This window comes from Tupaia chinensis, unplaced genomic scaffold (assembly GCF_000334495.1).
Source record: "Tupaia chinensis unplaced genomic scaffold, TupChi_1.0 Scaffold138568_1, whole genome shotgun sequence".
NCBI lineage: Eukaryota > Metazoa > Chordata > Mammalia > Scandentia > Tupaiidae > Tupaia > Tupaia belangeri.
In genome coordinates, this window is record NW_006198462.1 from 637,008 (window position 1) to 657,626 (window position 20,619).

General features: G+C 36.3%; 1 pseudogene; it reads left to right on the plus strand.

Moving 5' to 3' along the window:
• Window positions 1-17,373, plus strand: part of LOC102500378 (glomulin pseudogene) — a 22,295-nt pseudogene extending 4,922 nt beyond the window's left edge.
• Window positions 17,374-20,619: the final 3,246 nt, after the last annotated feature.

A 20,619-nucleotide genomic window follows, 5' to 3' on the forward strand; every position in this document is an offset into this window, starting at 1 on the left:
TTTTTTTTTTTTTTTTTTTTTAATTTAAAGACATTTTTGTTGTACAGCTTGTGCACTCCCAGAGGGAAGGAGAGACAGAAAGCGAGAAATCACCCCCTGGGGGCAGGGGTGGATGGCCATGCTGCAATTCCTTCTCCTCTGTTCTTTTCTCAGGATCTTGGGCATGCATGCACACATTCCTGGCATGAGTTTAAGCCTCTTCGTCTGGGACTCTGGGACTCGAACTACATGGGAGTTCAGCTACAAAGCCATTACACCATCTGCTGGTCCCAAGGTTTTGCCTTTTAAAGAATTACTCCAGGTGACTCTGATACAGGTTTCCCATCAGTCACACTTTGAGAAATGAGTATGAAATCAGTTCATATCAAGGAAATCTTTTGAGGGAAGCACTTAACAGATTTCACTGGAGTGGATAAACCATAGAGAATTTCCACTTCATTCAGCACCCCTGTTTTCATATGGGCGCAAAGCTTCAGGAGGTCAGGTGGTAACAGGTGTGAGTAATCCCATTTAAGCCTGGGGGTTTGGAAGTAAATAATTAGCAATACTATGGTCCTACCATAGTGATCCAGGCTATGCTATCACTCCTGTTCTGATTCTTCCACAGGTTTCTCTGACAGTATTCTCATTAAATTTCAGAAGACACAATTGCTTGTCCTTGAGTTCTGAGAGCTTTTTAAAAATGAATTAACAAGCTCTGCAAATCCACCTGTTCAGAAATTACTTTGATAACCATGTTTCCTATCTTAATTATAAAAGTATCTGTTCATTATCTGTCCTCCCCTCCACATTAGAATTTCTCTCCTAAAGACTGAAAAAAAAACCCATAATCAAGTTATGTGAATGTAAAGCAGCTTTCTAAATTACAAGAGCTGTCCTTGAAATACACACACAGATATAGACTTATTCATGGAAAAGTGTCTTTTTTTGGGGGGTTGTTTGGGTTTTTTTTGGAGAGGTTTTCACTATAGGGTGCATGCACTCGCCAGACAGACAGAGACATAGACACAGAAAGTGAGAAATCACCCCCCAGGGGGGATGGTCACGCCACAGTCCCTTCTCCATTCTCCTCTCGGGAACTTGGGCATGCATGCACATGCACCTGGCGTGAGTTTTAAGCCACCAGGTCCAGGACGTGAACCATTACGCCAACTGCTGTTTCCCGGAAAAGTGTCTTTTAAAGGAAATGGATATTATTATCCTATTGGTCTCAAGAATAACTAGGAGAGATGGAAGGTTTACTTACCCCTCTGTTGACTTTTATGTGTTAGTTGCTCTAACCACTGGTTATTAACAGAGGCAGTGAAGTATTGTTGGAAGAGCACCAGGTGGTGGCATAAGATGCAGTCTTGAAATCTGGTTTCAACACTTCTTAACAGAAGACCTTAATAGTTAGTTAACCACTTTCCTCTCTCTGTTTCCTCATTTATTTATATTATTTAATCTTTGTGTATTTGTTTATTCATTTAATACATCTTTTTTCTTTTTTTTTTCTTTTTTTTTTTTTTTACATGCTACATGCCATATCGTTATGCCAGGGATCCCTGAGAGAACTTTGGAAGGGTGGCAATGATGGTAAAGATGGATGGAAGTAGAAATAGTTCCTGTGCCTTTCTAAGTTTCAAATGAGATTAATGCAGATCAAGATTATTTCAAAACATGAAGTGCTATACAAATATCGATTATTAGTATTTTGCTTCTCATTCTCTATTTTTATCTGTGCATGTCATTCTAGCATCCTGCGATACTTATCCGAAGAGACTTCATATGTCTTCACTGAACATTGTATGTTTTAAGATTAGAAATAACCTAAATATCTATCAAAGCGGAACTGACTTAATAAATTATGGTACTTTCATACATAGGGGTATATAGTAATAATAATAACAATAAATAATCTTGTTAAGCCTTTCATAGGTACCAGACATAACTCTCTTTGCTTTGTTTATACATTAAATTGTTTAATTACTGTAAAACTCCTATGAAAAGATATAGTTATCATCCCTAACTTACATGCAAGGAAACTGAAGAATGGAGAGGTTCAGCAATTTGTCCAAAGTTCCAGGCTAAGTGATGAAACCCAGGAATTTGAATCCAGGCCATTTAGTCCTTAGTCTCCACACTTAACATTAGTTGTTTTTTTGTTTTGTTTTGCTTTTATTTGTCAGCATGAGTGAAACAGCTCCCAAAAAAAAGCTCTCTAAGATACGTGGTGAAGTAATCGGAGCATGTGGTAGAAGCACAGGACTATGGATTCCTTGCCACTGAATCCTTGGTGCAGTGGCTCCTCCTTTCTGTGTTGGAGCTGCAGCTCTGGGGCAGAGAAAAATCCCACCTATCAATGCTAAAGTTCACAGTCTACAAATATCAGAGTCATGTTGAATTTATCCCCAGTTTATTTCCTAGATGCTATTATCTCCCACTGACCAGAGATGTCAAATGTAATTTAGGAGATGTGGGTTTTCTCTGTTTGGTTAGTTTTTTATTTTTTCTTTTCAATTTTTGCTATAGGCTGCATTTGCTCTCCAAAGAGAGACTGAAAAAAAGAGAGGAAAAGTGAGAAATCACCCCCTGCAGAGTGCCATACTGCAAGTCCTTCTCCTTCATTCACCTCAGAATTTTGGGTATGCCACACATGTGCCTGGCATGTTTTTTAAACTGTCTGGTCCAGGACTTGAACTGCGACAGTCAGCCATGTGAGAACCAGCCATCTTAGTCACCATGCCACCTGGCTGGCCCAGAAGATTTTTTTTATGTTCATTTGTTTAAAGGATTTTCCCTTAGGGTGTGTGTATATGCTGGAGAGAGAGAAAGAGAGACAATGACAGTGAGAGGGACAGTGAGAAATCACCTCCCCGCTCCGCAGGTCACCCCACCTCAGAGGGGATGGCCATGCTGCCATCCGCTCTTCTCCATTCTCCTTTCAGGATCTTGGGCATCCAGTACATGCACCTGGTATGACTTTGAAGTCACCAGGTCTGGGATTCAAACTTTGGTCAGCCATTTGGGAATCCAGTGACATAACCACTGTGTCATCTGCTGACCCCCAGAAGAGAATGAGCTTTTAATTCTCATACGTATATACCATACAGCAACATATACTTATTTCATTTTAGTTTTTTTAATATAAAATAAGACAGTTTTTCTAAGATATGTTGCAATCAAGTCAAACTTTTTATTCTTTTTTGTTTTGTTTTGTTTTTAGTTTGTTTGTTTTTTTCTTTTGTCACAGGATGTGTGCACTCACGAGAGAGAGGAGAGAGAGACAATGCGAGGGGAAGTGAAAAATCACCCCCTCCCCAGGGGTATGGTCATGCCAGAATCCCTTCTCCTCCATTCTCCTCCTGTGATTTGGGGCATGCGCGCGCGCACACACACACACACACACACACACACACACACACACACACACCTGGCTTGAGTTCACAAGTGCCAGGTCTGGGACTCAAACTGGTCAGCCACGTGGTAGTCCGGCACCTTAACCTCTAAGCCAGCTGCTGGCTTCCAAACCAAACATTTTTGTTATTTCAGAGGAAACATGTATGTTAAGAAGAAAAAAAAAGTTATTTGTTAATGTAATGTATTTGCATGAGGTTTTATTTCATATTAAAAATAATTTTGCCAAAAAACATAGAAATAAAATCTGAGTCCTGTTGCCTTTCTTGTGTTCTAAATGCTTTTTTTCTTTTATTTTTAGTTTTGCTGGAAGGTGTGTGTGCTCGCCTGACAGAGACAAAGAGAAGGTGAGAAATCACTGCCTGAGGGGATTGCCACACTGCAATCCCTATCCTCTATTCTCACACACCTGCACCTGGCATGATTTTCAAGTCTCCAGGTCCTGGACTCAAATTGCACAATCATGTGGGATCCAGTCACCTTAACCTCCACACCACCTGCTGGTATTATGTTACTCTTTCTAATGTTACATCATTATTAGTGTGACCTAGGAGAAAAGTAAGAATAAAGACTACGTTTAATGAAATATAATTTTAAAAATGTATTTATTTTACATTTTTTCACTGAACATCAGAGCATACAAAATGTGATTTCCCATCCAGAATACACTGTATAGTGACTTAATCATCCATATTATCATCAACAAATAATTTCCCATTTCTTGTTTCTTGTATACACATTCTCCCCCTAATTCTCACCTTCTGCAATTTTCCATCCTCCTTCCACACTGTTATCTGCAGTTGCTTTCCATTCCTTTTTTATTTTTTTCTTCACATTTCGTTGATTCACAAAATATCTTAAATACTTTCAATAGCAAGTTCAGCTGATATAAACATATCTGTGAACACATGTTGACTTTAGGCACGAAGCTCTGTAAGTAGAATGAATATACTATAAAATAGCACCTAGCTGAGGCTACATAGCTTATTTTGACCATTAAATAGGTATTTTTCACATGTATTTTTTTAATTTCAAGAAAGGCAGTTTTAGCTTTAATAAATCAAAATCAAAACATGTTAAGAGACCTTTGCTTAGGACTTAAAGTCAGGAAACAGGTTAGGATTCTGTTCAAATAGTAGGTACAGGGACCTGTCCACAACTCAAGAGAAGGCGAAAATCCTTAACTCTGGAAAACAAAGCATAGAGGAGGTTCAATAATGTTTAATTCAAAAGTCATAAAATTCTATTTCACCATTTTAGACTCATGTACTTAATCTATTTTTTTGTTGTGGTCTAATCTTCCTGTTTAAATTCTGGAAGATAATGTTCAACTCTGGGCTTGTCCCTACATTAAGCTGGCCATTTTCTTAGTTGTTTTTGAACTCTTATTTCTGTGTGTCTGATTTTAGTTTTCCTGGTATAACACTCCCTTCAGAACTTCTTAGAGAACAGGTCTGGTGTCAATAAGTTTTCAGGTTTCATTTATCTGAGAATGTTCTCATCTTCTCTTCCCATATGAAGGGTAATCTTGCTGAATATAGTATTCATGGTTGAAATTTGTTTTTCACTCAAGACTTTCAGTATATTTTCCCATTCTTTCCTTCCTTGCATTGTTTCCGATAAGAGGTCAGCTGTTAGCCTGATGGGACATCCTTTGTAGGTAACTTGACATTTCTCTCTTGCCAATCTTAGTATCCTGTCTTTGTCTATGGTTTTGGTCAATCTGGCTATAATGTGTCTTGGAGAAGATCTTCTTGGGTTGATCCTATTTGGGGTCCTTTGTATTTCTTGGATCTGAATCTTTGAATGCCTCTTTAGGTTCAGAAAGTTTTCTTCCAGGATTTTATGGACTAGGTTAACAATGCCCTTATTAGTCTCTTTTGGGATACCACTTATCTGGATGTTTAGTTGTTTAGTGGTATCTAATATTTTTCATATATTATTCTCATTTTTGGGGTTATTTTCTCAGTCTTCATGGTGGATTTACTAGTCCAGCAATTCTGTCTTCTACATCTGAGATTCGATTTTCTATATGATCTAGTCTGCTTTTAATACTTTCAAGGGAGGTTTTGACTTCCTGTTTTATAACCTTCATCTCTAACAGTTCCATTGTATTTCATCTTTCAGCTCTCGCTAGAACTTCCTCACTTCCTGAAACTCATCGACTCTTTTCTTCTAGAGTTCATTGTCTCTCTTCTCTTCCATCTCTGTTAGCTTTTTCACTATGAATACTCTAAATTCTTTATCAGATATTTCTGTGAGTTCCATTGTAATGTCTGTGGATGAAGAGTAGTTATTCATTTTGTTTGGAGGAGAGGTATTATCTTGGCTTCTCATATTTCTTGTGCTTCTGTGGTGACTTCTAGTCATCTGATGGTTATTCGTTTCCTCTAATTTCTAGAAATTCAATCTGAATGATCAGATGTGTGCAGAAGGAGGTGATCTGTGAACTCTTTGCCATTCTATTTTTCTCCCTTTGAGCCCCAGATTCAGTGGGAATTAAAGAATATGTTGAACCTAATAGTATTTAGATGCTTGGCTGTGTTTCATTTAGACCTGTCTAGACACTCAGTGTCTGGATGGTGGGCAGCAAAGTGATGGAGTAAAAGAAAAAGGTTAAGAAAACAGAGAAAGACCAAGAGAAAAAAGAAAAAAAAATACTTATTTTAAAAAACAAAAAATGAAAACTGCACAGCACACAAGTGCACCACATGAAAGCACTAGTTCTCAGCTGCAATGGAGGAGTCTTCTTCTGAAGGCCTGCCCCTTGCCTCTCCTAAATGGGAAAGGGGAAAGGGGGATTATTAGCAAGATAAAGGAGGATCTGAAAGATAAGAGAATACTTTATCTTAAAAAATATTTTTAAAGAGAAAAATTACCAAAATATGAGAAGACAGAGACAGAAAGAAGGATATAAGAGACACCCTACCGCTTGAGACTGGGGCCTAGAGGATGAATTTTCAGTAGATGAATTTCATCTCTTGTTGTGGAATATAACATTATGGTAGTATATTTAGTAGAGAATCAGCTACACATAGAGGCTTAGCAAAACTTGGTATTAGGTCTGCTTGCTGGTTTTGCTATTCACTGTCTATGTGACTTTTCTCTAATCAACCAATCTCTCTGAGCTTTGTCCTCTTCATTAGCAAAGTAAGAAAAACTACCTCATAAAGTTATTATATGAATCACATTAGGCAATGTTTACAAAATATTAAGCTCACAATTCTGTCTGACAATGTCAATTCCAGTCCCTTCACCCAATTTAACTGATAACATTCCTGAACTCTGAGAAAGAATGTGGTTTTTTGTTTTTTTAAGTACTTACATTCCTTTTTATATCAGTTCCCTCTAAACCATGCATTTGTTTCCGATAAAATTCTTTTATAATACCATGAAGTGAATGGATACAGAAGAGTCATACTCATTAAATAAAATTTTATTTGTAATTCAAGCCCATTGTCATGCAAATAAGTGCTGCATTACAGCAAATGCCCAAATTGGTTTGTGCTTCTACATTGTTTTTAAAGGTTAATTTTTAATGTTGCTTTGCTCTCATAATTCTGGGAACAAAAGCATATCTTATCTTGAATCCTGCAATATAAGCAGAATCCAAGTACACTTTGTTTTGTTTTTAACTTTGACCATTTTTTATTACATAAGAATTATGTGTTCAATGTAGAAAAATTAGAAGATACAGACTGAAAAAGAAAGAATAAAATCTATGTATAAAACTGTGATCAGAGATAACTGATTGCATTTTATAATAGATTTCTGAGACATTTTCAGTTTATTTGAAAATAATATAATAACCCTTTAGTCATTCTACAATAAGTGATTATCATCTCTCAGTCAAATATATTTAATAACATCATATTTTTGGCTGCATCATATTTAGTCATTTACATATACCACAATATATGTAACAAATTGGTATTTTTGCATGTTTACATTATTCTATTCCTTTTGTTATAATTAAAATGCAGCCATTAGCATCTATATTATAAAGTTATTTATTTAGTTTCAATTCCATATGTATAATTTTTGTCTGAATTAGGGACATTTAAAATTCATCATGAATTTTCATATGGTACTTCTTATTTCTCCACCAGAGGTTTGTTTTCACTCTTCTTTTAAGAAGTAGGTAGCTATTAAGTCACTGTAGCTAACATTGCAGTTGTACAGCCTAAAAACTCTTCCTACTGGTCAAGATTCATAACACCCACCCTTCAATTAATTTTGTCAAGGTTCCTATAGTAAAAATAATTAATGTCCCAAAATATTTTCCATAATTCACTTATTCATTCAATCATTGAGAGTGTAATCAAAGGAAGACATTACTAAAACTAGAGAATTTAGGTACTCTCCATCCTCAGTCATAAACTAGGTAATGAGCACAAGATTACAATGTTGGCCTATGGGAGGACTCCTGTGGAAGTAGGTTTTCTATGTCAAGATCCATCTAGCCTCTGAACTAAATCCCCAGGATGGTACTAGTTCTAGATATTTTTCTTCCCACACCAGGTTGGGCATCATGTTCATACTCCTCAAAACCTTTTTCTGATTCCTAGGTCTAGCAGTTTTTGTACTTGACAGGTCACAGAACTGCCCACGCTCACAAAGCCTCTAGCTGGTTTAGTATCAATCTGGGCTGGCTTTTATTCCTTAACCTTGACCATTGGCTCATACTTCAGAGATGTTCAAGATTTTTATGTACAGACTCCCTGACTACCTCTTTCTTAGAACTCACTTTTGTATTTCTAAGCTTAGAATGGAAGTCTTATGCTCTGCTGCACATTCACACCTTCTTTTAATCTTCCTGTGCATATCCATTGGGTACCTGCACTGTGTTGGTGCCAGGTGAGTGTCTGGAAAGAAACAGACATAACTCCTGTGTTCCTACAGTGCACAGCTTGGAAGGGAGAGGTGTCTGACTCCACTCTCTGTGGCACTTCTCCCAGGTATTTGTTAACACAGAGTTACACATGTATTCTACCACACAATGCCAAATGTCGTGGGTGTGTAAGAATACATAACCAGAAAAGTGCAGGAGTTCAGGATGGGGAAGTTAAACTCTTTTTAATTGGGGACATTGAGGAGAATGTAATAACAAAATAGCATTTCAAATTGACCCAGAATAGGTAGAAATTTCATTAGTAGAAAATAAAGTTTTTGTTACCTTGTAATGAGCAAAAATGAAGAAAACAGAATGAGAACACGTGTTTTAATCTACCTCCCCTATTTTTAAGTCACAGGTTCTTACCGACATTATAGTTTTGTCATTTGTAAATTGTGCGAGCACACTTCCCTGACATTCCACTGGCAGTCGTGAGGTCAAACTGAGTAATAAAAGTGAGAATATCTTAAAAATGTGTACAGTGATCTACAAATATAAGGAATATTTAAATATTGAGTGCTAACATTTTAGGTATCAAGATATGCAAAGAGGTCAGCTGTTAGCCTGATGGGACATCCTTTGTAGGTAACTTGACATTTCTCTCTTGCCAATCTTAGTATCCTGTCTTTGTCTATGGTTTTGGTCAATCTGGCTATAATGTGTCTTGGAGAAGATCTTCTTGGGTTGATCCTATTTGGGGTCCTTTGTATTTCTTGGATCTGAATCTTTGAATGCCTCTTTAGGTTCAGAAAGTTTTCTTCCAGGATTTTATGGACTAGGTTAACAATGCCCTTATTAGTCTCTTTTGGGATACCACTTATCTGGATGTTTAGTTGTTTAGTGGTATCTAATATTTTTCATATATTATTCTCATTTTTGGGGTTATTTTCTCAGTCTTCATGGTGGATTTACTAGTCCAGCAATTCTGTCTTCTACATCTGAGATTCGATTTTCTATATGATCTAGTCTGCTTTTAATACTTTCAAGGGAGGTTTTGACTTCCTGTTTTATAACCTTCATCTCTAACAGTTCCATTGTATTTCATCTTTCAGCTCTCGCTAGAACTTCCTCACTTCCTGAAACTCATCGACTCTTTTCTTCTAGAGTTCATTGTCTCTCTTCTCTTCCATCTCTGTTAGCTTTTTCACTATGAATACTCTAAATTCTTTATCAGATATTTCTGTGAGTTCCATTGTAATGTCTGTGGATGAAGAGTAGTTATTCATTTTGTTTGGAGGAGAGGTATTATCTTGGCTTCTCATATTTCTTGTGCTTCTGTGGTGACTTCTAGTCATCTGATGGTTATTCGTTTCCTCTAATTTCTAGAAATTCAATCTGAATGATCAGATGTGTGCAGAAGGAGGTGATCTGTGAACTCTTTGCCATTCTATTTTTCTCCCTTTGAGCCCCAGATTCAGTGGGAATTAAAGAATATGTTGAACCTAATAGTATTTAGATGCTTGGCTGTGTTTCATTTAGACCTGTCTAGACACTCAGTGTCTGGATGGTGGGCAGCAAAGTGATGGAGTAAAAGAAAAAGGTTAAGAAAACAGAGAAAGACCAAGAGAAAAAAGAAAAAAAAATACTTATTTTAAAAAACAAAAAATGAAAACTGCACAGCACACAAGTGCACCACATGAAAGCACTAGTTCTCAGCTGCAATGGAGGAGTCTTCTTCTGAAGGCCTGCCCCTTGCCTCTCCTAAATGGGAAAGGGGAAAGGGGGATTATTAGCAAGATAAAGGAGGATCTGAAAGATAAGAGAATACTTTATCTTAAAAAATATTTTTAAAGAGAAAAATTACCAAAATATGAGAAGACAGAGACAGAAAGAAGGATATAAGAGACACCCTACCGCTTGAGACTGGGGCCTAGAGGATGAATTTTCAGTAGATGAATTTCATCTCTTGTTGTGGAATATAACATTATGGTAGTATATTTAGTAGAGAATCAGCTACACATAGAGGCTTAGCAAAACTTGGTATTAGGTCTGCTTGCTGGTTTTGCTATTCACTGTCTATGTGACTTTTCTCTAATCAACCAATCTCTCTGAGCTTTGTCCTCTTCATTAGCAAAGTAAGAAAAACTACCTCATAAAGTTATTATATGAATCACATTAGGCAATGTTTACAAAATATTAAGCTCACAATTCTGTCTGACAATGTCAATTCCAGTCCCTTCACCCAATTTAACTGATAACATTCCTGAACTCTGAGAAAGAATGTGGTTTTTTGTTTTTTTAAGTACTTACATTCCTTTTTATATCAGTTCCCTCTAAACCATGCATTTGTTTCCGATAAAATTCTTTTATAATACCATGAAGTGAATGGATACAGAAGAGTCATACTCATTAAATAAAATTTTATTTGTAATTCAAGCCCATTGTCATGCAAATAAGTGCTGCATTACAGCAAATGCCCAAATTGGTTTGTGCTTCTACATTGTTTTTAAAGGTTAATTTTTAATGTTGCTTTGCTCTCATAATTCTGGGAACAAAAGCATATCTTATCTTGAATCCTGCAATATAAGCAGAATCCAAGTACACTTTGTTTTGTTTTTAACTTTGACCATTTTTTATTACATAAGAATTATGTGTTCAATGTAGAAAAATTAGAAGATACAGACTGAAAAAGAAAGAATAAAATCTATGTATAAAACTGTGATCAGAGATAACTGATTGCATTTTATAATAGATTTCTGAGACATTTTCAGTTTATTTGAAAATAATATAATAACCCTTTAGTCATTCTACAATAAGTGATTATCATCTCTCAGTCAAATATATTTAATAACATCATATTTTTGGCTGCATCATATTTAGTCATTTACATATACCACAATATATGTAACAAATTGGTATTTTTGCATGTTTACATTATTCTATTCCTTTTGTTATAATTAAAATGCAGCCATTAGCATCTATATTATAAAGTTATTTATTTAGTTTCAATTCCATATGTATAATTTTTGTCTGAATTAGGGACATTTAAAATTCATCATGAATTTTCATATGGTACTTCTTATTTCTCCACCAGAGGTTTGTTTTCACTCTTCTTTTAAGAAGTAGGTAGCTATTAAGTCACTGTAGCTAACATTGCAGTTGTACAGCCTAAAAACTCTTCCTACTGGTCAAGATTCATAACACCCACCCTTCAATTAATTTTGTCAAGGTTCCTATAGTAAAAATAATTAATGTCCCAAAATATTTTCCATAATTCACTTATTCATTCAATCATTGAGAGTGTAATCAAAGGAAGACATTACTAAAACTAGAGAATTTAGGTACTCTCCATCCTCAGTCATAAACTAGGTAATGAGCACAAGATTACAATGTTGGCCTATGGGAGGACTCCTGTGGAAGTAGGTTTTCTATGTCAAGATCCATCTAGCCTCTGAACTAAATCCCCAGGATGGTACTAGTTCTAGATATTTTTCTTCCCACACCAGGTTGGGCATCATGTTCATACTCCTCAAAACCTTTTTCTGATTCCTAGGTCTAGCAGTTTTTGTACTTGACAGGTCACAGAACTGCCCACGCTCACAAAGCCTCTAGCTGGTTTAGTATCAATCTGGGCTGGCTTTTATTCCTTAACCTTGACCATTGGCTCATACTTCAGAGATGTTCAAGATTTTTATGTACAGACTCCCTGACTACCTCTTTCTTAGAACTCACTTTTGTATTTCTAAGCTTAGAATGGAAGTCTTATGCTCTGCTGCACATTCACACCTTCTTTTAATCTTCCTGTGCATATCCATTGGGTACCTGCACTGTGTTGGTGCCAGGTGAGTGTCTGGAAAGAAACAGACATAACTCCTGTGTTCCTACAGTGCACAGCTTGGAAGGGAGAGGTGTCTGACTCCACTCTCTGTGGCACTTCTCCCAGGTATTTGTTAACACAGAGTTACACATGTATTCTACCACACAATGCCAAATGTCGTGGGTGTGTAAGAATACATAACCAGAAAAGTGCAGGAGTTCAGGATGGGGAAGTTAAACTCTTTTTAATTGGGGACATTGAGGAGAATGTAATAACAAAATAGCATTTCAAATTGACCCAGAATAGGTAGAAATTTCATTAGTAGAAAATAAAGTTTTTGTTACCTTGTAATGAGCAAAAATGAAGAAAACAGAATGAGAACACGTGTTTTAATCTACCTCCCCTATTTTTAAGTCACAGGTTCTTACCGACATTATAGTTTTGTCATTTGTAAATTGTGCGAGCACACTTCCCTGACATTCCACTGGCAGTCGTGAGGTCAAACTGAGTAATAAAAGTGAGAATATCTTAAAAATGTGTACAGTGATCTACAAATATAAGGAATATTTAAATATTGAGTGCTAACATTTTAGGTATCAAGATATGCATTCATAATTTACAATTCTATCTAAAATGTATTTTTAAAAATAGATCACAGAAAAACATAAAATGATTCAATATAAATTCAGCTATTATTTTGACAAGTGGCTTTTGACTTATAGTGTTTGAAATTTGATAGAATTATTTCACAAATTATGTCTCCGACTACAAAAAGAATCACTAATGTATTGAGAACTGTGTTAAGTATGTCTTATATATATATATGTATATATACACATATATACATATTTATATATTTTCTCATTAAATTTTCATCACAATCCAGTAAATAGACACTATAGTCTCCTCATTTTTCCGAGTATATTGAGTCCTAGAGAAATTATGTGATTGCCAATATCACACAATTGATGATTGATTGATACAATAAGAACTTAAACTCAAAATTCAAAACCCCAGCAACTTATAACCACAAATGTACATCTACAAATAGTACTCTACATAATAATTTTTTTCTTTTAAGACTTAATATAACAATAATGTTGTTAGTGACAACAGAGTTGATATTCAGAAGAAGTAAATAAATTACCAAGATTACATGTTGTTTTCATAATCTGTAATATTACCATGTAAAAAACTAACCCTAAGCAGGTGACTTGAAAAAATAGTTTTGTTTTATTTTGGGGTCAGGAAATCCAGAAGAGTTTGGTTTGGTGTTTTTTCCCTGAGAATGTTGTTTCAGCTGGATCCTGGGGGCTGAAGGAGTCCCTTTCAGTAAGTCCCTTTCTTCATTTCGTGTCTGTACCTTGGTCTCCTTGACCTCTCTCATATGCCGCATAGGGTTTCATGGCTCATGGCCTGTATAAATGACTTGGTCTTCTCACAGTATGGTGATCTTGGAGTATCTCCAATCCACTGGCATCCATAAAATAGAAGTTAGGGTTGTCGAGCTAGTTAAGGCAATACTTGAACCTGGCATAGCTTCACCATTTCTAGCGTCAAAGCAGTTCCAGGATCTGCCCAGATTCAGGAGCTACAGATACAGACTCCACCTTATCTTGGGTATATGGCAAATTAACATCACAAAAGAAAATGTCGAATTGCAGTTTCTATTATAGTAATATTTGGGAAATATAAGCCACCACACATATTTAACTAGTGACTAAGCTAAGATACCTAATACCTAAGATCAAAGTTTTCATTTTGTATTACACTGAAACTCATAAACCTAGCAGAGCAATGATCAATGGACTTCTTTTTTTTTACAATCCAGAGTGACACCAACACATTTTTGCTGGGAAACTGACATTTACATCTCCATTAACTTACTGAAGGGGATGATAAAGTTCCTGTCCCATTGAGTAGACTAAATTCACATTACTTCTTGCCTGAAATCCTTGCCCTTATTTTATGGCTATATCCTCTCTTAAGGGCATCGATTATTTGATTCCAGACTCCAGAAGATAGGACAAATTTATCACAGGGGTCAGAAGCCATACAGCAATGGCATCGCCTTTAATCCTTAGAACACAGTCTATTCTCTAGCATGCAGGAGCTTAATCATTCCTAGAACCTGCTTCAGAAAGTGGGGTTTTCTATATAAGAGCAACTTTTCTACCACCCGATTAAAGTTACAAAGTGAACAGAGTTGTAATATATAATTGGGACAAAATTGAAAACTTCTGTCCTTTATGTGTGTAAGCAGTTTCAAACTATACTTTAAAAATGTAGCGACTACTTGTATCGAGAGATCACATTTTTAAAAGACTGACGCCTACAGCAATATCTATGCAATGTACAATATTTCTGCTTGTCTCTTTGAAAATAATAAATAAGCAGCCTAATAACCAGTTCACAACCAGTTTTTTAATGAAAACTAAATTAATGATAATTTTAGATTTTTGAGGTTTGCCCTTCACCAGAATTCTGTTTTTCATAAGCATTTTCTTTTTTATAAAGCATTTCTTGGACACCAAACTGGTAGATACCAGCATTTAACAAACAAAAATACAGAGCACCCAATTAAGATTGAATTTCAAGAAAACAATGAGTACAGTTTTAATATAAATATGTTTCATGTAATACCTGGTACCTACTTATACTAAAATATTGCTCATTGTTTTTCTGATATTTGAGTTCAGCTAAGCATCCTTAATTTTCCAACCTGACTGCCATGTTATTGGCTTCATGCTAGTTCCTGGGAGTAGTACTATGAGTTATGGCTCCTGCTCTCCAAGAGCAAATAGCCTAGTGCAGTACATGTTGGGAAAAGGCAATAGCAGACGAATGCAGAGATGCTCTAAGAGACAGGGCTAAGTGCCGGCTGGGCAGGTAAACTAGGGCTTTTAAGCCCTGGTAAAGACTTCAGCCTGTTGAAAAGGAAGGCTAATGAAAGAGACTACAAGCAGTGAAGGCATTATTGGATTTCTGAAAGCTCTCAGTAGATGCTGGAAAGGAGCAATGAATCAATCAGCGGCATGGTGGTTAAGGTGACTGTATCCCAAAGGCTAACTGTGCAGTTGGGTCCCAGACCCAGCAGCTTGAATATACACACCGGGTGCATGTGTATATTCCCAAAATCCTAAAAAGAGAGTGTAGAAGGGATTGTGGCATAACCATTTCCTGGGGGGGGGGGTTGTTCTTTCACTTTCTTTTTCTCTGTTTCTTTCTCTTCACCAAGTACATATACCTGCTAACAAATTAAAAAGGAGGAGAGGGTAACAAGACGACTAAACAGAGACTCCATCATGGAGCAAGAACATGATGGGGACTGACCTAGAGTTGTTAGGTAGAAAGGATTGGAGGCACACATCGGACCATGAATTTCCTTCAGTGCAAATCAAAGAGGGAAATACAATCAGTTTTACAATTCAGAGTATTATAAACAGTTGTTTATAAATTCATGAACAAATCAATATGTAGGACATACACAACCATTCCTGATATTTATATCTGGGAAAAATGTCTGCTATGGATCCTTATTCAGAAACTGCTTAGAGGAGCGGCCTATAGGAACCCTGCGAGCAGGAGGAGGCGCTGGAGGCTGAAAACGACGAGGTCTGGTCGCATTGAAACGAGGCCAAAGATGCATAGAAGAAGGACACGTAGACCAGCTGTTAGAAGTTATTCAAAATGAAAATAATAAGGTCATCATTGAGGGTATGGGCTGGAATCTTGTTAGTCCTGTTGTTCGATACCTTTTACAGAATGATAAAGAAGATGATAAACGGAAAGATTATTTGTTGATGCTTGATTTTTTGGTAAAGTTATGTAAACCAAAGGAATTATTGTTGGGTTTGCTTGAGCTGATTGAAGAGCCTTCTGGAAAACAGATATCCCGGGTTATACTTCTTCTACTTCAGCCATTGCAAACAGTGAATCAGAAACTTCCTAACAAGGCATATTCAGTTGGGTTAGCACTGTCTACCCTTTGGAGTCAGCTATCTCTACTTCCTGTTCCATACTCAAAGGAGCAGATACAAACAGATGATTATGGCCTTTGTCAGTGTTGCAAAGCCTTAATAGAATTTACTCAACCATTTGTGGAAGAAGTCATTGATGACAAAGAAAAGTCACTAATAAAAGACAATGAAAAGTTAAAGGATGAATTACTAAAATTTTGTTTGAAAAGCTTGAAATGCCCTTTGCTGACAGCACAATTTCTTGAACAGTCTGAAGAAGCTGGAAACGATTCTTTAAGGTGTTTTGCATCTGAAATAATAGGTTTTTTTAATCAGCTATTGGGTACTCTATCCCCAAAATGATTTTTAATCATGGAAGGAAAAAGAGGATTTGGGATTACCTAGAATTTGAAGAAGAAGAAGAAGACAAACAATTAGCAGACTCTATGGCTTCTCTGGCATAGTGTTCATACAGGGCATTAGCATGGATCAGCTTCAATGGTTTTAAGCCCATTGTATTTGTTACAGTTAAATATGGGGCATATAGAAGTCTTTTTGCAAAGAATAGAAGAGTCTATTTCTCCAAAGGATTGGATCTGCTGGAGAATGGTTTATTAAGACTAGAAGACAGCAGTCTACCTTATCAGTACTTAGAAATCAAGAGTTTTCCTACTGTACCTCAAGGTTTCGTCAAAGTAATGATGAGACTTTGAGGAAAAAGGGTTTAGCTATGCTTCAGCTATATATTAACAAGTTGGATTCACAAGGCAAATACACATTATTTAGGTGCTTATTGAATACAAGTAATCACTCAGGTGTGGAGGCCTTTATTATTCAAAACATCAAAAATCAGATTGATGTGTCTTTAAAGAGAACACATAACAACAAATGGTTTACAGGACCACAGCTGATTTCCCTTTTTTTTAGATTTAGTACTCTTTTTCCCGGAGGGTGCTGAAACAGATTTATTGCAGAACTCAGATAGGATTATGGCTTCATTAAATTTATTGAGGTATTTGGTTATCAAGGATAATGAAAATGACAATCAAACTGGATTATGGACAGAACTCAGAAAGATTGAAAATAATTTCTTAAAGTTTCTCCATACAGGAGTAAATATGTCAAAAGCACATTATGAAGCAGAAATTAAAAACAGCAAAGAAAATAGCCAAGCAGTCCAACAGTCTAAAGATCACTGTTCTGTAACTGTAGAAGAGATCCCTAATATGCCTCCTGAAATGCATCTCAAGGTCCTCCATTCAGCTCTTTTCACATTTGATTTGACTGAAAGTGTTCAGGCTCCAGTAGAAGAACTCATTGAAATTAAAATAAAGCCTACCTCTGAAGAAAATACTGGAATAAAATGAAAGTTCTACTTTCTAAATATAAACTAATAAAATACTGTATTTTCTATTATAATTTATTTAATATCTTTATAAAAATTAATGTAATAACTGTTAGAAAAAGAAAAAAAAAAGAAACTGCTTAGATATATACATACATTAAAATGAGCCTAATTTTTACCAAGTATGGCAAAATGCATTAAATGTGGTATAGAAAGTACATTGTTAAATGGACTGAGCAAACAATCACATGAGTAACATTGAGCTATTTGTGGAGCAGGCAGTGTGTGAGGCCAAATACTCATGGCTGTGTGTGGAAAACAGTAGCTAATTCTCACAGCAGTGTGAAAGGATAATAAAACTACATGGAAAGGATAATGTGAACAGGAAGAGAGCTCTTCCACTACTGATGTATGAATAGTATTTCTCAAGTGACTCAGGGAGAATTAAAGATAAAATAGGTCATACACAGGATTGGGGAAGTAAAAAAGAAATGCTGTAAATAAAGGGGAAAATACAAATAGAAAAGAAACAGGAAATAAAGCTAAAGAAGAAGCCAGAGACCAAATGCTAAGCCATTTACTTGAATGCTACCATGTAGTTAGCTAAAAGCCATTTCAATGATTTAAAGCTAGACAGTTACAAAATTAGAGTTGTGCTTTAGAAAGATCACTCTAGAAATAGCATGGAAGATGAATCAGAGAGTGTTAATTCTGAAGGTAGGAAGAACAGTAAGGAGGAGACTGCAAAAGGTCAGGGGAAAATTATGAATGTTTAGATTAAAGCACTTATAGTGAGTATAACTAAAAAGGACAAATTTAGAAATATTTAGGTATCTAATCAATAAGGTTTGATGAGTTGGATATCAGAAGTGATTGACATCACTGTTTGGGACAATTCCTGGAATACAGTCAGGAAGGAGTTGATATTACTAGTTATCTTGGAGATTGGAAGAGGGCTTGGTTGATAAACTCTGAACTTGGCTTATTTGTGGTGTGTATGCTATATTCAGGATAGTTGTCTAGTAGACGATATGATAGACCAGACTAAGACTTAGGTAGGAGATGTAGACTAGAGAAATAGGATTCATTACTATAGCACTTCAATAATGACCAAATGAGCTTGGGTAGGGATATTCAGAAAGAGAGAAAAATAAAGTTAAAGACAGAGTCCTAGGTTAATCAATATTAAAAGGTTGGCTAGTGGTAGAAAAAAACATCAGAGAGAAAGTTCAAGTATGAGTGGTCAAAGTGTGGTGTTAATTCCTGGAGGAGTTTGTCTTATTAGAATTGCATGTCCTTTTCCTGTGGGGAGAAAAATGTCCCCCAAGACTAAAGAGTGTTCTTGGTTACATTTTACTAAACTTGATCTTAGCCAAAGGCCAAGAAGTGATTCTGATTACTTTTTAAAGGTTTCTAAAATATGCAGATGACTAAGATAATGGTAGTTCACGTGATATTTTTTTCTTGACCAAAAACTATGCAACCCATGAGTTACATACCCAAGGTAAATACAAACATTTTCCTGTTCTTGGTATGGTATGGTACAATATGGCATGGCATGGTATATTTGGAGGGAAATTTACAATTAGCAGAAAACTTCAACACAAACATAGTCAGAGGGGCTCACAGTGTGTTGTGTGAAAACACACAAAGAAAGATGCCTCCTCTCCTTGCCAACTGCTCATATGCTGTGTGATAGGAGTAGTCTAAATGTGAACATAGATAGAAAAGATGCTAAAGAAATATCCAATCAATACAGAGTTAAACCAGAGACACATCCGTACCTCATTTAGAAGCCCAAGATGAGATCATTGTTTTCCTGTGCCAGTTTCCCACAAACAGCTGCTCTCCTTGGTGGCATTTGGTTCCACGGGAATATTTTAAAGTGGAAATGAGGAAAGCCAATGTGAGAATCATGTACTTGGGTTTTCAGGAGTGATGAATTTCCAAACTGCACTTCAGAAGCTAAGCTCTCCTGTCCCACATTATAGAGCAAATATAGTATCCCTCCTTTTCACAAAGAGAGAGAAGAGGAGTAATTTCCTATTTAGTGAAAAGTGATGTTACCTGCTAAAATATAATATTTATGTTGTTACTTGGAATCTGCTACTACAATGAGAAAGAGGAAGAAATAAAAGGCAGGATAGTAACTACAAGGGCAATAGTTACTAGCTAAACAAAGGTATATATAGCAAGGCCTTGTCTTATAACAGTAATTAATGGACTAATGTGCCCACAATTTGTGTGTTCCTATAGTCAAAGAGAACAAAATAAAACTCAAATGAAAATAATTTTTAAAAAAAGCTTCCAAAAGTCTGGACAGAAAAGGACAACACAATACAAAATGCTGAGGAGGGCTAGGACATAAACTCAGCTGTTAGGAGACATCGCTTGGATATCTTGCTATTATTACCAAAAGCACTGCCACCTAAATCTATATTGCTACAGCTTCTTGTCACTCCCCCGCCCCCTTAATGTCTCAATAAAGAACTCTATTTAGATACTGTGGAAATGAAGCTAATCAAATCTAGGTAACTACAGCTTTGGTACTCAATGTGTGGTCCATAAGCCAACATCATTTCATCATCTGAGCATTTTTTGGTCCCACTCCATAGTGACTGAATCAGATTATGCATTTTAATGAAATCTCCAAGTGATTCTTACGTGCCTTAAATTTTGAAAAGCACTGACAGGAGTTCATTGTTCTGGTGCTGTGTCAAGGAATTCTTTTCCTGAAGTGTGTAGTTACCTGTTATTTTAACTTTTACAAAGTATTTTGGTCTATATAACATTACTAGTTGATTCTATTTAGCATTCACACAAAAGCCAGCCCTGTAGCCTAATGGCCCAGAGAGCTGGATCCCAGGTGGCCAGTTGCAGTTTAAACCCCAGCCCTGACAGCTTGAAAAATATGCCAGGTGTGTGTGTGTGTGTGTGTGTGTGTGTGTGTGTGTGTGGTGTGTGTGAGAGAGAGAGAGAGAGAGAGAGAGAGAGAGAGAGAGAGAGAGAGAGTGTGTGTGCCTAAAATCCCTACAAAATGAAGAAATGGAGGAAAAGGAATTGCAGCATGACCACTACCCTTGGGAGTGCTTTCTCTCTCTCTTTCTCTCCCTGTGGTGATTTATGTCCCCTCTGGCAATTTAAAATATTTAGCACACACGCACATACACACATACATGCTCACACAGTTGTGCACACACACAAATAATGTCTTTATTTTACTCTTAATAATGACAGACACCAAAAATTCAATCGAATTAAATTATTT